This window comes from Ambystoma mexicanum, chromosome 7q (assembly GCF_040938575.1).
Source record: "Ambystoma mexicanum isolate Mex_15411 chromosome 7q, UKY_AmexF1_1, whole genome shotgun sequence".
Lineage (NCBI taxonomy): Eukaryota > Metazoa > Chordata > Amphibia > Caudata > Ambystomatidae > Ambystoma > Ambystoma mexicanum.
Window position 1 is genome coordinate 320,533,356 of NC_090941.1, and position 14,771 is coordinate 320,548,126.

General features: G+C 38.1%; 1 protein-coding gene across 2 annotated transcripts in view; it reads left to right on the top strand.

Moving 5' to 3' along the window:
* The window catches only part of KLF12 (KLF transcription factor 12), a 1,402,590-nt gene that overhangs the window by 649,648 nt on the left and 738,171 nt on the right, over positions 1-14,771 (top strand). The gene's annotated exons all lie outside the window — the stretch shown is intronic.

The window sequence follows — 14,771 nt, forward strand, 5'->3', positions numbered from 1 at the left end:
CTATACTACGGCTGGTAATCTCGGTGTCACTTTCAGTCCCTCTCTCCTTCTCTACTAAGATCTCCACCACCGACCGCTCCTGTCGCTATCATTTATATAACATCTGTTGCGCTTGTCCTTTTTTATCCCCCACGCTATTAAACTTCTCATCTTTACCCTTGTCTTTCTAGACTTTTTTACTGTTTCTCCCTTCTTCTTGGCCTTCCAGCTTCCCGCCTTTATCTGTGTTCAAATCCTCCATTTGTCATATGCTTTCTCTCCCTTCTCACGCATCTAGCTCATCTCAACTTTGTTCTGCATACCTTATTTCCTTTGAAATTCACCTACTATTTAATTTCCTTTGTCTAGTGTACAAATGTCTTGCCCCTTCATACCTCGCCTCTCTTATTTCATTCCGTACCCCTTCTCGCTCATTGGGCTCTCAACACCTCTACCTTCTTTCTGTTCCTAAACCCACGTGCATCATCCCATTTACCCTCCTTGTCATTAATTGCCCCTACATTTTGGAATTCTCATCCACCTTTCTATTCGCTCTGGCAACTATTCTGTGCTGTTCTGAAAAACCATGTACTTGATAATTTGTAACGCATGTACTTTTAAATTATTTTAGCTAATCTAATTCATTTGTTTGTACAGTTGTTTTGCCTAATCTTTAGAGCTTTTGCCAAAGTGCTATAAAAATCTAATAACATACAAAAACACAAAGTCTTCAGCTGTTTGCCTTCTATACTTAACAAGAGGGATCAGCCCACATTAACTTCAATGGAAACCATCTTGCTTTCAAAGAGGTTAATTCCATTGGATACATTTTTATGAGTACCCAAGGTGCTTTTCTCTGGAGTAAAGTAAATGTTAATACCATCCAATTAAACAGTTTCAAAGCAATCTTAACTTCATCACACTTACACCATCTGCTAACACAGCTGCATCCACAGAGACTATGCCGCAGGAGTCCCCGTTTGCTATGGTTTTGTTTCAAAAGTCAAGTCAATGCAAGTGCATCCAGCCATCCTGTCTGGCTCTGCTGCTGACCACTTGCGAAGTAGATGGATTCTTACTCATCTTGCATACATTGGTTTTGGATCGATGTGGCAAATACACTTTGTGATTTCGATAGATTGCAGTTCTCTTTGTTGCCAAGTCTTCAAAGATTCCCTAATAGTGTTAGCTTTTGGTGGGAACCATGGGTACATCAGTGATGTGGGCAACGGTGATCATTGCGGAAAAGCAGTGGTCGAAGTGTACGAAAAGAAGTAGTGGAACTGTGTTCCCTGCTGGCCTGTCCCTGCTCCCCACAACCTCATTGCACGCCCCCTCCCAGGCGCCATACAAATCCCTAAACAAATGCGCCTGCTGTTTGAGGGAACGTTCATTGCAGTGCACTGAAGTGCAAGTTTCAACTTCTTCTTACACATTTATTTTAAAACGAAACCATTCTGGAACGGTTTCTTTTAAAACTAAAAGTATAGGAACAGTAAAACTTAATTAAAAAAAGTAGAGAAGCACCGCTCCCAACTGCTCCGCCCACTTCGACCACTGCATGAAAGTATGCTACTGGTTGTACGATTGTCCATTCTTTGAGTCTCTTCTTTGCATTACATAAAGTGCATTTTCTTGTGACTCTGGTCACTGACCCAGAGTAATGTTTCAATTATTTGTCCTAACCCCTACAATTGTACACACTATGAGCAATAAGTCAATAACTTGCACAATTGCATTTTGTGCATGTGCAAATGGCATTCGCACTAGCACTAATGTACTTCTGATGTCCTTGCATTAGTGCTAATGCCATATATACCGGTTTAAAATGTGTGTCCGCATGCACAGACAGCCACTGCGGTTTTCTCACTTTTTGCAAGGTTGTCATTTACCTTTATTCTTAAAGAGGCAGCTCATGCATGAAAAGATTTTAAATATTTTTTTAAAGGGAGCATTTGTTTTGCATATAATTCTCATGCAGAATATTGTTCATTGTGTAAGCAAGGACTGATTTTAGAATATTGTTCATTGTGTAAGCAAGGACTGGTTTTAGAATATTGTTCGTTGTGTGAGCAAGGATTGATTTTAGAATATTGTTCATTGTGTAAGCAAGGACTGGTTTTAGAATATTGTTCATTGTGTAAGCAAGGACTGATTTTTGTCATGCCCTTTGTCTTATAAAATTTGGGTAAGACCCAGAAGAAGATCAGAGGGTGGTCATGGGGCTTACAGACTACATAATAGCATTTCCATTTGTTTGCTAAAGAGCTCTCATTGGTATTCATTTAAGGGCATTTCAGGGATGACCAATAAAAAGTGAGGAGGATAGTGAACACCTGCACAGTATGTTAATGATCTCATGCAGTTTACAGCAGTGCATCCAAAGCTCTGAGAGTGATTGCAGAAGGAGCCCTCTGAGGTAGTTGCCCTAAAGGAAAACCTGAGGCCTAGCTAGATATGCAACTTTAAAGGTCAGCAGATCTTATGGACATTATCTATAGATTGATCCCATGTGCAGATAACATATCTCATATGAATTTCTTCAGAATGTTTTCTAATTCACAATCTTCCTACCATTATTAGTCTATTATTTCAATATTTCCATATGCTAAACCATTCTACCATTTAGGCAATCCCACTCTTCAGCTTGGCTATACAATGCGTTTTGTGCCATCTGCCCCACCCATAAACCCCTGAAATTCGCCAGTTATGGTAAGCTAAGCAACCATAACTCGCGCCACCACTGTGCACTGCTAAGACTAACACCCACAACATCAACGATGACATCACAAATGTCATTGATGACATCACTGATGACATCACATGTCTGTCTCCCTCTTTTTTCCTTTACTGACACATCTAGGCCACATGGTTTTCTTCAGTAACTGTCAGGAACTAAAAATTGTAAACGTACTATATTTGTAGACTTATCCTTCAAGTATTTTCTTACAGTAATTCTCTTAGGGTCCAGTCATATCAAATGAAATATATACATAGGGGAAGACACAAGGTTGAAAGACAGCAATCCTTTCTGTGCATGAAAATAATCAGTAGAGTTAGCAGCACTTTCTGTTAGTTCTGTTGTTTTTTTATTACTATACTATACTTTCCCTGTATATGTTCATATATGTAGACATTGTACTCACACTACTTCCCTTAGGGTCCAGTCACATCATGTGATACATATACATAGGGTAAATAGCAGCTTTGCAACAGAGCAATCATTTATTAGCATACAGATAATCAGTTAGGTTATGAATTGTTTCTGCTACTACTTCTGCTTTTTTGCTTACTTCACTTTCCCTGTGTATACACATATTTGTATGCGTTATTGTGTCTTTGTGTTTTGTCTGTAATAATGCAATTATGTAATACATGGGTTTTATTAGCTACTTATTACATATTTCACAATACACAAAACTATAATAAGAAAACAGTTATCATTTCATTATTCAACATATCAACATTATGAATATTATACCTCCATCATGTGTGCTGCACACAATGCCTAGGTTTCTGCATGAGTAGCTTAGTATACTCGATAGAACTTCATAATAGAATGCTATTTATATCAATGCATTGCTTAATGCACTAATTAGCTCATGATATTTATTCCAATGATCCTTGACACTTTTTTCTCAACATTATAATAAGAATGCCTTATACAGATATTTCATGAAAAGTAAATTCATATGTGATGTCATCAGTGATGTTATCAATGACATTTGTGATGTCATCTTTGATGTCGTGGGTGTTAGTTTGAGCAGTGCACGGTGGTGGCGCGAGTTATGGTTGCTTAGCTTACCATAACTAGCGAATTTCAGAGGTTTTTCGGTTTTACTTGGAACCATAACGTCCCTTTAACAACGTTTTTTTGATTAAATTTCATAGGTTTTTAGTAGCACAACTTAACCATAACGTCCCTTTAACAACGTTTTTTTTACTGAATTTCATAGGTTTTTAGTAGCGCAACTTAACCATAATAACTCTGACTTAATGTACGAGTAACATAGAACATACTGAACCCCCTCTACTGAATTTGATGTCCGCGAACTCTTTTAATGTCCGCGGACATATGCGGACAACAGCACCACTACCCAAAAAGTCTGGGGGGTATGTTTAATTGTTATATCATAACGTATGAACATTTTACAAATTCACAAACCAGCACACATACACATTATATGTAGTAATGAATAAGAATTGTAACCCATATATATAACACACTAACCATTCATTTAAATACAATATGTTCTAAAATGGAATATACCAAAAGAAGAAAGATAGTCTTCGAACATGATTCCTACAGACCAGTCAGACCAGCCAGAACACACCTTACCAGAAGCTAGTAAGGGTACTGCATTTTACTCATATATTTGTAACCTTTCTGTATTAGATACAAAAAAAGTGATATTATGAAATGTCTAATACTCTGGAGTGCCTAGAGGAGCATTTGCCATGTGAGGAAATGTCAGAAGATAGTGAACCTAATGGTAGACACTTCACTATATAAACCAATTTATAAATATTATTTTATATACATTTAACATATATATATTTTTTTATACAGACCATACAAAAATTGAAAATACTAAAGAAAAAGCAGTATTGGATAAGACTCTTCAGCACATAGAAGAAAAAATGGACCTACTCATGGCAAATTTTAACAATTTAAAAAACTTTGTGGAGGATCACTTGAAACAAACTACATACCATTGTCCCACATGTACCTGTCCCCCCTCACCATATCCCACTCAATTATCCACAAACCCTCTCCATGAACCAAAACGTTTTGATGAGACTTCCATCCCTTCTTCACCTCATATGAATCCTATTGAAACCACCAATTCTCCTGTTTTTGTTTCAGTTTCTGCCTCACCTTCTCTGTCATGAATTTAACATCCATGTAAAATAAAGTAAAATTATTATATTGTGTCCTATTCATTTCTCTTTTTTTTTAAAAGCAGTTCAGGTGTCCGCAGACAGCACGGGTGTCCGGAATGTCCGTAAAGAAACGAAAATGGGAGCATCCTAAGGACACTATATCTGTCCGTAATGTTTACATGCAAGTTGAAACTGTTCTAAGAACACACGCGGTGTCCTGAAATGTTCGTAAATAAACAAAATGGGGGTGTCCTGAGGACTCTATGCCTGTCCGTATTGTTCGCAGGCAAGTTTAAACTGTTCTAAGAACACATGCTGTGTCCTGAAATGTTCGTAAATAAACAAAATGGGGGTGTCCTGAGCACACTATACCTGTCCGTACTGTTCGTAGACAGGTTGAAACTGTTCTAAGAACACATCAAGTGTTCTGGGATGTTCGTAAATAAACAAAATGGGGGTGTTCTGAGGACGCTATGCCTGTCCGTATTGTTTGCAGGCAAGTTGAAACTGTTCTAAGAACAAACGCCTGTCCGTAACTGTTTGTTTCACTTGTGACGCACTTTTAATCACTTCAGGACCCGAACAGTGTCCGTAGAACACCAACGCGCATGCGCAAAACAGTTTCAGTACGTTTGGTGTCCTGCGGACACCCGCTCCCTTTGCGAACCTATCGTGTGACCGCGCCCACGCTGAGCGTGTGTGCTGATTGCGAACACTGTTTGTGTCCCCGAACAATTTAAAACTACATTTTCAAGCAATCTACAATATTTTTCAATAAAAACTCACAATAGCACAAGTCCCACATAGTAATCCTGAGTTTCTACATACTTTTTGTGACTTTTTGAACCCTTTTTTCTGTTTGATCTGTCTGCGGACAGCGCGCATGTCCGCGAACTGTGCACAAGCACCCCTATAAAAGACCACACCCTATAGCTCATTCTCATTGTGTTTCTGGCTATCCTACAGAACACAGCGAATTTTGCTGCCAACTTTGCAGATTTTCATCTCGAACCTGATGGCTTCCATGGCTCCACTCATGCCACCTGGTGCTGCATCTGCCTCAGCACCACCCCCACCCCCTCCACCATCACCACCTCCCCAAGGGCCTGAAGAGGGGAACAGGAGTGAGGATGCACAGGAGGATGAAGAGGATGACGAGACTGAGGTAGTGGAAGTCCCTACTACCAGCACTCGGCATGAGTCTTGTGTGTGGCGGTTATTTACCATTCGTGGTAATGGTCCTAAGGCGCATGCGAACCAAGTCATCTCCAACCAGTGCAAAATGGTACTCAGTCGCGGGAGGCCTGGTTCATACAGCTTTGGGACAACTACCATGAAGCGACAGCTAAGGTCATTCCACACTGAGGCCATTTGCAAGGTTATACCTTGTGAGGAGCGTAGCAGGTTGACTTCCTCTACTTCATCCTCCATTTCCGATCCTGTCACCATAAGGAACACTCCTGTGGGACAGCGTATTCCTCAAGCTGCCTCACAGGCCATACGCAATACTGATGACCCTTACCTTTCGAGGGTCACAGTTGTATGTATGTACTGCGACGCAGTACTGTGCCGGGGGGAGAGACTTTGTAGTGCTTTTGAGGCTATCGTCTCAGAGCACGAGAAGATCTGCTCACTACCCAAGTAAAACCCAGTCTACATCTTCCTCTCTCCACTCGCCCTTGTGGTTGGTGTCCCCCCTTACCCTCCTTTCCCCTCCTCTCCTAGTGTGTCAAGTATAAAAAAACCAAAAAATATATAAAACAACAAAAATCAAAACAAAAAGGCTCTTTTCAGAGCCGCCTTTCATAGTTAAAAAATAGAAGTGAAAATAAATGAAGCAGGGCCCTGTTTATTTTTTAGAAGTCCGCGGACAGTCCGCGAACATCTAAAATTTTGGAGTGCCGCCCTATCATAACCATTGCAGTTTTATCTGGGAGGAAGTGGTGGCTCTGAAAAGAGCCTTTTGGTGGTGTTTGTTTGTGTTTGAAAAATTTGAAATGCTCAACACCTACTACAAAATGGATGCTGTAATTCCAAAAAAGGTTGCAATGCATTTTGTACATTTCTCAGAAAAATCTGATTGCCAGCATAAGTAAGATGGACTCCATCTCTGCGAAAAATGTATGTACTACGAAACATAATATTTTCATTGTGAAAAGAGGACATGCCAAAATCTCTTAGAAAGGCACAAACAGCCTTCTTGACATTGCGCCTTGCTTTCTCCATTTTTATACAAATGAAGAAGAACAAAGCCACATTTGTCTCTGCGCAATCTGTGAAAAAATTACTTGAGAATTTGGAAACATGTCCATGACTTTCCCAAGTCCTTCTTTCATTGCAAATTGCAAAGAAATTCCAGACACATGTCCTAAACTGTTCCCTCCCCAATGAATTACAATTATGTCTGGATGTTGCTCTGTCTCCAAAGTAGCACATAGAGGTAGCAAGTCCAACCACTTCATTCCACATACTCCATGCCATTGCACTTCCACATGTGGGAATCCAAGATCTACAGGTACTCCACAGCTTTCTGCATGCACCTTCAACCAATGTATCCACGAGTCTCCCAAAATCCAAACAATCTGTTTTCTGAAACACACAGCCATAGCTATCTCTTCTTCTCTTAGCAAAAAGAGTATCTGAGAAACTCTCTCCTGGCACAACACACCCACTAAACGTTCCTGACCAATCCCTTTCTCTGCTCATTCTCATTTGCATGGCTCCCCAACCCAAAATCCCCGGATGTAACACCCGATGTCCGTGGACTACCGCCATGTCCACAGACATATCGTAACATGGACAGTCTTTCTACCATTTCCATTTCACTTTCTGTGCCATTCCCTCATTGGATATAGCTAAGAAGTCACATGACAATCCACCAATCACATCCAAGACCTCTACATCTAGCTGCATCATCATAGATCAGCACTTCAAATGTACTGTAAATCTCTCTGAGTACAAGTGTCATATCATTGGAAAGCACCTTCTACCAGAAATACTGTACAAGTCTCCAAGATTTCTACTTGCAGCTGCATGCATATCCATATGCATGAACACAAACTAAAGGTATGCATATTTTCTGTATAGTACATGTACAATTCTTATAGATTCATATAAACAGATTAACTGACTTTTAGCTTGTATAATCTATAAAATGAAATTACTGTCATTTTTTCCATTTCCTAAAATTAACTGTCACTTCCAAACCTATCTGCTATTTAATTTCTTTTTACACACACATTTTCAAAGCATGGTGAACTAACATATTTAAAGTACAATATGAAGAGTTAACATACTCAAACAAAATTGCATGCACACAGTATGTTCAAATATCAAACAACAATACTTGTACAAAAAATGAAAATGTATTTACTTATATTTATATAGTGCGCAAGCAGCCCATGGCATTGAGGCGCTGTTACTTACAAGAGCTTAGTTACAGAAATAGTGGTATTCAGTGGTACATTATGAATTCCAAAAGGCATATAAATGATATTTTGGTTTGTACAGTTAGTCATTAGAATACAGTTTATGCATTAAGAACATATGATATGTATTCAACTGGTGCGACGCATCTTATGTGAATAAGATAGTTTTCATGATTTTGAGGAAGGCGCTGAGGGTCAATGTCAATTAAAAAAATCAATGTCTAAATTAAAAACAGTGCTATATACAAACAAAATTACTAATTTGTTTCCTTTACAATTGCAGTGAAGACCATTCTCCTGAAAAGAAGCAGCCGAATTTGAAGTACAAAGAACAACTAAGAAGAAACCTGCTCATTTCGAAAAAAAAGTAAGTTGAATACCACCATATTATTTGTACTATTATTCAAACACACTGTAAGGTTAATTCATGCTATTTCTGTGCCTAAAAATAGAGATTGTGCACCATTCTGTCTACGAATCCCCATTTCTTAAACAGAGATTTACAGGCAGAATGGCGCACAATTTCCTATTTTTCGACACACAAATGACCCAACTCAGCCCCTAGAATTTTGATATTATAAAACAAACAACTGTTTTAATTGTATACCATTAGATTTACTATTTGTACTTCTCCACACCACTAGCTTACTTTCTACTGTCATCTGAACCCCTGTTTAGTAGCACATGAATTCAAGAATACCCATCTCAACTAGTTGTAGTTCCCAATGCACAATCACACACCATTACATACATCGTTATCATCTTACTCAGACACTCATGCACACAGCACACATACATTAAGAACACCCAAACCCATACTTTCTTTATTTTTTTTAACAGACCCTAAAGAATGCCTACCAAAAATCAAGTCTGTAGAAAGCAACAGAGAAGCAGAGCAAATGAAAATAGAAGGGTCCAAAGCAAGCATCCATCTCTAGCAGAATTTGTAAAAAAAAGTTAAAACAAAAGAGCTAATACACTCATTTAGCGAAACAAAATAAGCTTCAAGTACAGAAACTTTGCCTCTTCTATCAAAATGTAAAACGAACCACAAAACAATTAACAAAAAATCAGCTACCACTACAGATAAACTGCTCCTATAAATCTTGATATAATGCAAAGTAAGCATACCAAAAAAAGTATTTTAGCAAAAATGTTCCGTCACAGAGTCCTTCAAAATCCTATAAAAACAGGAGAGAAATCAGGCTCAACCCTTAAAACCTATTGTAGGAAATTAATTTTAGAAGCGTTGATAGACAGTGCAATCCTTCTCAAAAGAAAGTTATTTATTTTAGTGTTAAACAAAATGAAACCACTAACAAAACGAATGACTAAATTACAAAAAAGACTTCTCAATAAACAAAATGTCAACAGAAATAACTTCTTAAGTATCTGTGGAGGTGAATGGAGTCACACTACGAGCACAGAACCATACTTTAATGAAGAAGCACACAAACAAAAGCAAACAAATACAATTGCCATACATAGCAGTGGACGAGGTTATGAAAAAGTTAATAATACCATAATGGAACAAGAAATACTGCTTACAAAAATATCCCCAGATAACTCAGAATTACCTCTCCATTCAACTGAATCAGAACGTCTAGTATACAAATGGCCATGCATGTCAATGTGTAACATTCCCAAAAAATCTTTCAAGTCTTTACGCCAAATCCTCAATCAATATGTGAAAGGCAAAGACAAAATCAGTGTGCAAGTACACAGGACCACAAGGACATTCTTTGGCCTGCATTTCAGGACCTACTTGCAAAACCACCTTCCATTATATCAAAATGATATCAACACATCATTCGACTATAAGAAATCTAGTCTATAAACAGTACTATGCTAAAAGTCCTGCTTTAGCACTAGCCAATTTAAATAACATTCTTCTACATGGTACAGCAAAAGACTTACTTGAAGAAATCGACTATATCGAGAAAAAATATTTTGGAAGTGAAAGCCACTTACAGAATGAAATAGCTTTAAAGAAAATTAGCAACAATTCTATGCATGGCAAACTTCTACTACACACATACAAAAAAGAAATACTGAAATTTAAAAGTACATCTGCTGAAGTACCAAACCATGTCGGTGTATGTTGCCGTAGAACCTTTTATAAAAGTAACACAAAAACTGTAGACCTAACATACAAAATACAATGAAGATTCTAAATGGTTTGAATTAGCTCTCTACCTTATAGCAGAAAACAAATACGAAATAACTGACCCAAGAATACTTTGCAGTTACTGCACTACAAAACTTGACAACAACCAAACTCCTTCACGTGCTATCACAAATAATTTGGAATTATTTCCACTACCAAAACCCCTACAACAACTCAATTTATATGAGAGCATCATAATTCAAACAGTGCACCCATTTCAAGCAATAATACGCCTTCAGCCAAAAACAGCAAAATTACCTCCCTCTGAATTAGTGAAAGGTATTCGGGGAAAAGTAGTGTATTTACTATTAGATCTAAAAGAAAATGTGCACATTCTAGGAGTGCAACGTCCAATGAAGCAATCTTTAATTATCTTAGTAAATGGTGTACCTACAAAAGACCAATAAATTTGGCAACAACTGCTATATTTACATAAATTTAGACAAGCCTTGCAATATCTAAAAGACAATCATGAATACTACTAAGAAATTAATATTGAAGAAATCTTGAAGGATACCACTGAAATAATTCAAGAGACACAAGAAGCTGGTCAATTTGAGCTCCTAGATCCTGCTACAATATCCAATACTTTAGATCATTATACAATTTACCCATTGCACTCTAATGACACCGTAGGAGATGCACTAGAAACGTACCAAATGCGTCAAACAAAAGGATCACCAATCAGCATATGGGAAAAAAAGTATAGAAGCATGTGCTTTTCCTCTACTCTTTCCTACTGGCAAAGGAAGACGGTATGATGATAGACCTATTCAAATAACAGCATCAGAATACCGCTCATTACGGATGTATTCTGAAGATCCCAGATTTAGACAAAATGTGGAATACATATTCCACCTACTCTTTGAAAGTGAACTAGCAACTTTATGTTACAGAGTTGCACACACATTAAAATCAGGATCCCACTTTCAAAATATGTCAGCTACACAATTATTACAAAAAGTGCAACAAAAAGATGAGGTTTTACAATCAAATATTACAAATCAATTAGCAAATATGCATGGTACTAAAGAGTACTGGTTTCGACGTCATGGAGATGTACGTTGTATGGTAAGAAACCTTGGCCCACCCACTTGGTTTGTTACATTAAGTTGTGCAGAATATGCATGGGAAGATTTACATGATTTCCTACGCATACCAAACAAAAACAAAACAAACATAGATATACTAACACCTGGAGAAATTTGTTCTCTAGATCCTGTTAATGTTTCAAGATATTTTCACCATCGCTTCATTGCTATGCTACACTTTATTTGTAATAAAACTGCTCCTCCCCTCGGAGAAGTGCAACACTTCTTTTGGAGAAAAGAATACCAAGCCATTGGAGCACCACATATCCACATGCTTTTATGGATTAAACATGCTCCTAAATTTGGTCAAGACAGTGATGCCACTGTTTTACAGTTTATTGAAAAATATGTCACTTATGAAATTCCATCAGAAGCAACAAATAGTGATCTTCATGCACAAACTTTACAAATTCAAAGACACAAATGTGGCAAATATTGTCGTCGCAAATACAAAAACAAAGGGAAATACTACACCAAATGCCGCTTTGGTTTCCCTAGACCGGTTACAAAAACAGGTAAAGTTAGAACTTCATGTCTTCAGTTAGACATAGTGCTAAAGGTAAATCACCTAAAAATACATATTACATAAAAAGAACAGAAGAAGAAAAATATATCAATGATTACAATGCAATCATTGCCCACTTATGGAATGCAAACATAGATGTGCAGTACATTGCAGACAATTCCACTGCAGTTGCACAATATGTTACAGCATACTTAACAAAAGCAGAAAAAACAGAGCTCCAAGACCTCTGGAATGACTTGTCATCAGACAAAACATTGCCTCAGAAATTATACAGCTTGGGCATAAAAATGCTCTCCCATAGAGAATGTGGCTCCTATGAAGCAGCAGATCGTTTAACTGGTACTGCATTGTATGGTAAATCTGAAAATATAGTATGGCTAAGTCTTGGTCCTGCTAAATCTAGAGAAAGAGTTCTAAAATCATACGAAGATATAGAAACAATAGCCAAACATGATCCCATTTTAAAAAACAATTCACTGGACACATACTACCCAAACAGAAGTGACACTTTGGAAACCATGTGTCTATACCACATAGCCCAAAACTTCACATACAAAAATAATATAAAACCCGATGAAAAAAAGGTAAATACAGAGTGACAAATTGTGAAGGCAGCTTAGTAAAACTCACCAAACGAAATGTAATTAATCATATCAAATTGTCATTAAAGACTCCTCAACATAAAGAACTATATTACATGTCCCTGCTACAACTCATTAAACCATGGAGAAAAGAAGAAGAAATACTAGATAACTATGACTCATATGAAGACGCTTTCAATGCAAATGAAAGCACTATAACTGATGTAAACTTTACACAGTACAAAACAATGAACAGCAACACGAAGAAGAACTCCAGGCCCAACTACATAAGGACACTCCTGACAGTAGTCAACCTTTTGTAACAGGAAGCCAAGAACCACTGGCAGAGCCACTAATAACAAATGAGGCAGAATTAGCTATGACAGAAGTAGAAAACACCATGTGTCAGTATGAGGATAAAGAAGACTTAACTATACTACAATCAAAACTAAACAATAAGCAACGTAGCAGTTTTCACGAAGTAACAAAAGAAATTGCACATGGTGTACAACATGAAAATAAAGAATGCACCTGTCAAAATTACAAACCTATACTACTGTACATCAGTGGAGAAGCTGGTTCTGGCAAAACATTCTTAATCAAAATCATCAGTAAATTCCTTCAAAAATTGACAAACAACAAACTGTCAGCTGTTGTCACTGCTCCCACAGGTTTAGCTGCCTACAACTTAGGCGGTGTCACTTAACTCTGATTAATACTCCTGCCAGTAGAACACCAAAACAAATTCGACTATTACAAACTTTCTACAGAAGCTGCAATGGAACTACAGAGTATTAAAACAAATGAAAATGCTATTAATAGATGAGGTGAGCATGGTCTCCAACCTAATGTTGGCTTTGATTCACCTCAGATTACAGGAAGTACTCAAAACAAACTACAAAGAGCTCTTTGCAGGAAAAAACATTATTGTTTTCGGAGATCTTCTTCAATTGACACCAGTGAAAGGTGAGCCTATTTTTAAAACCTTAGGACACAAACTCTGCTGTAAAACTGTTGGCAGCATGGAAAATGTCAATCTTTGGCAACATTTTCAATACAGAGAATTAACAGAAAACATGTGGCAATCTGCAGATCTCACTTATGCCAACATCTTAAAATGTATTAGAGTTGGTATACTATCTCAAGAAGCACAAGCAATATTGAAAACCTGGCACATGCATGCACTTTATGGCGATAATGCATGTGCTACAGATGTTATGGAACAATTAGCCCACAAAAATGTCAATTGTAGGGCCTTAATCCCGACTCTTGCAAACTGTTTCAGATTCAATGAAACAATGTTAAAAAATGAAATGCAACCAATAATGGAAATTAGCGCCACAGACAAACTAGACGTACATGGTATGACACTACCCATGTGTGAACAAGCCACAACAAGACTAAATAGTTTAGAAAATTCAATCTCCAACACAGCTGGATTGGAAAAAATATTAAAATTATCCTTAAATTGCAGAGTAATGCTTAAACGTTACCTTGACGTGGACCAAGGACTAGTTAATGGAGCACTGGGTACAGTTGTTAGCTTTTAAACATACTCATGTGACAACAACATTCAGTTTGCCAATATTCTGTCGGGGGGAAATTCTCCCGGGGTCGGCAGGGCCGTCCGCAGACCTCCAGGCAGGGAGGCCCCAACTCCTCCCGTATATCCCAAAAAATTGAGTATGAGACACACGCAAGAAGCAAGGTGGTTCTGCTGTTTATTAAACAAAACGGCAGGGAAGGGTCAAGGATCGTACGCGTCCGTCCTGACACTCTCTCTCAATTGTGGGGCTCGCAGGCCCTTTTTACCTTAGTATGACGCGCTACTTGCGTCACCTGGGAGAGTTAGCAAAAAACCTATCGCCACTCTGGATTGGTTCCTCGAGTGGTAGGGTTAGTATAGCATACGTATAGAGAGCATTATTAGTGGTCGAGGGTTAGTCAGGTGGTATACTTGGGTTGTCCCTTCAATTTGATACATGAAAATTGTTACATGAAGACCCCTGAGGATTGGTCAATGTTAATGGTGTTAGTGATAAGAGCCCCATGTTCTGATTGGTCCACTCGCGAGCCCCCCAGTCTGGGACCATCGCTGTTCCCAGCTCGCGGTGC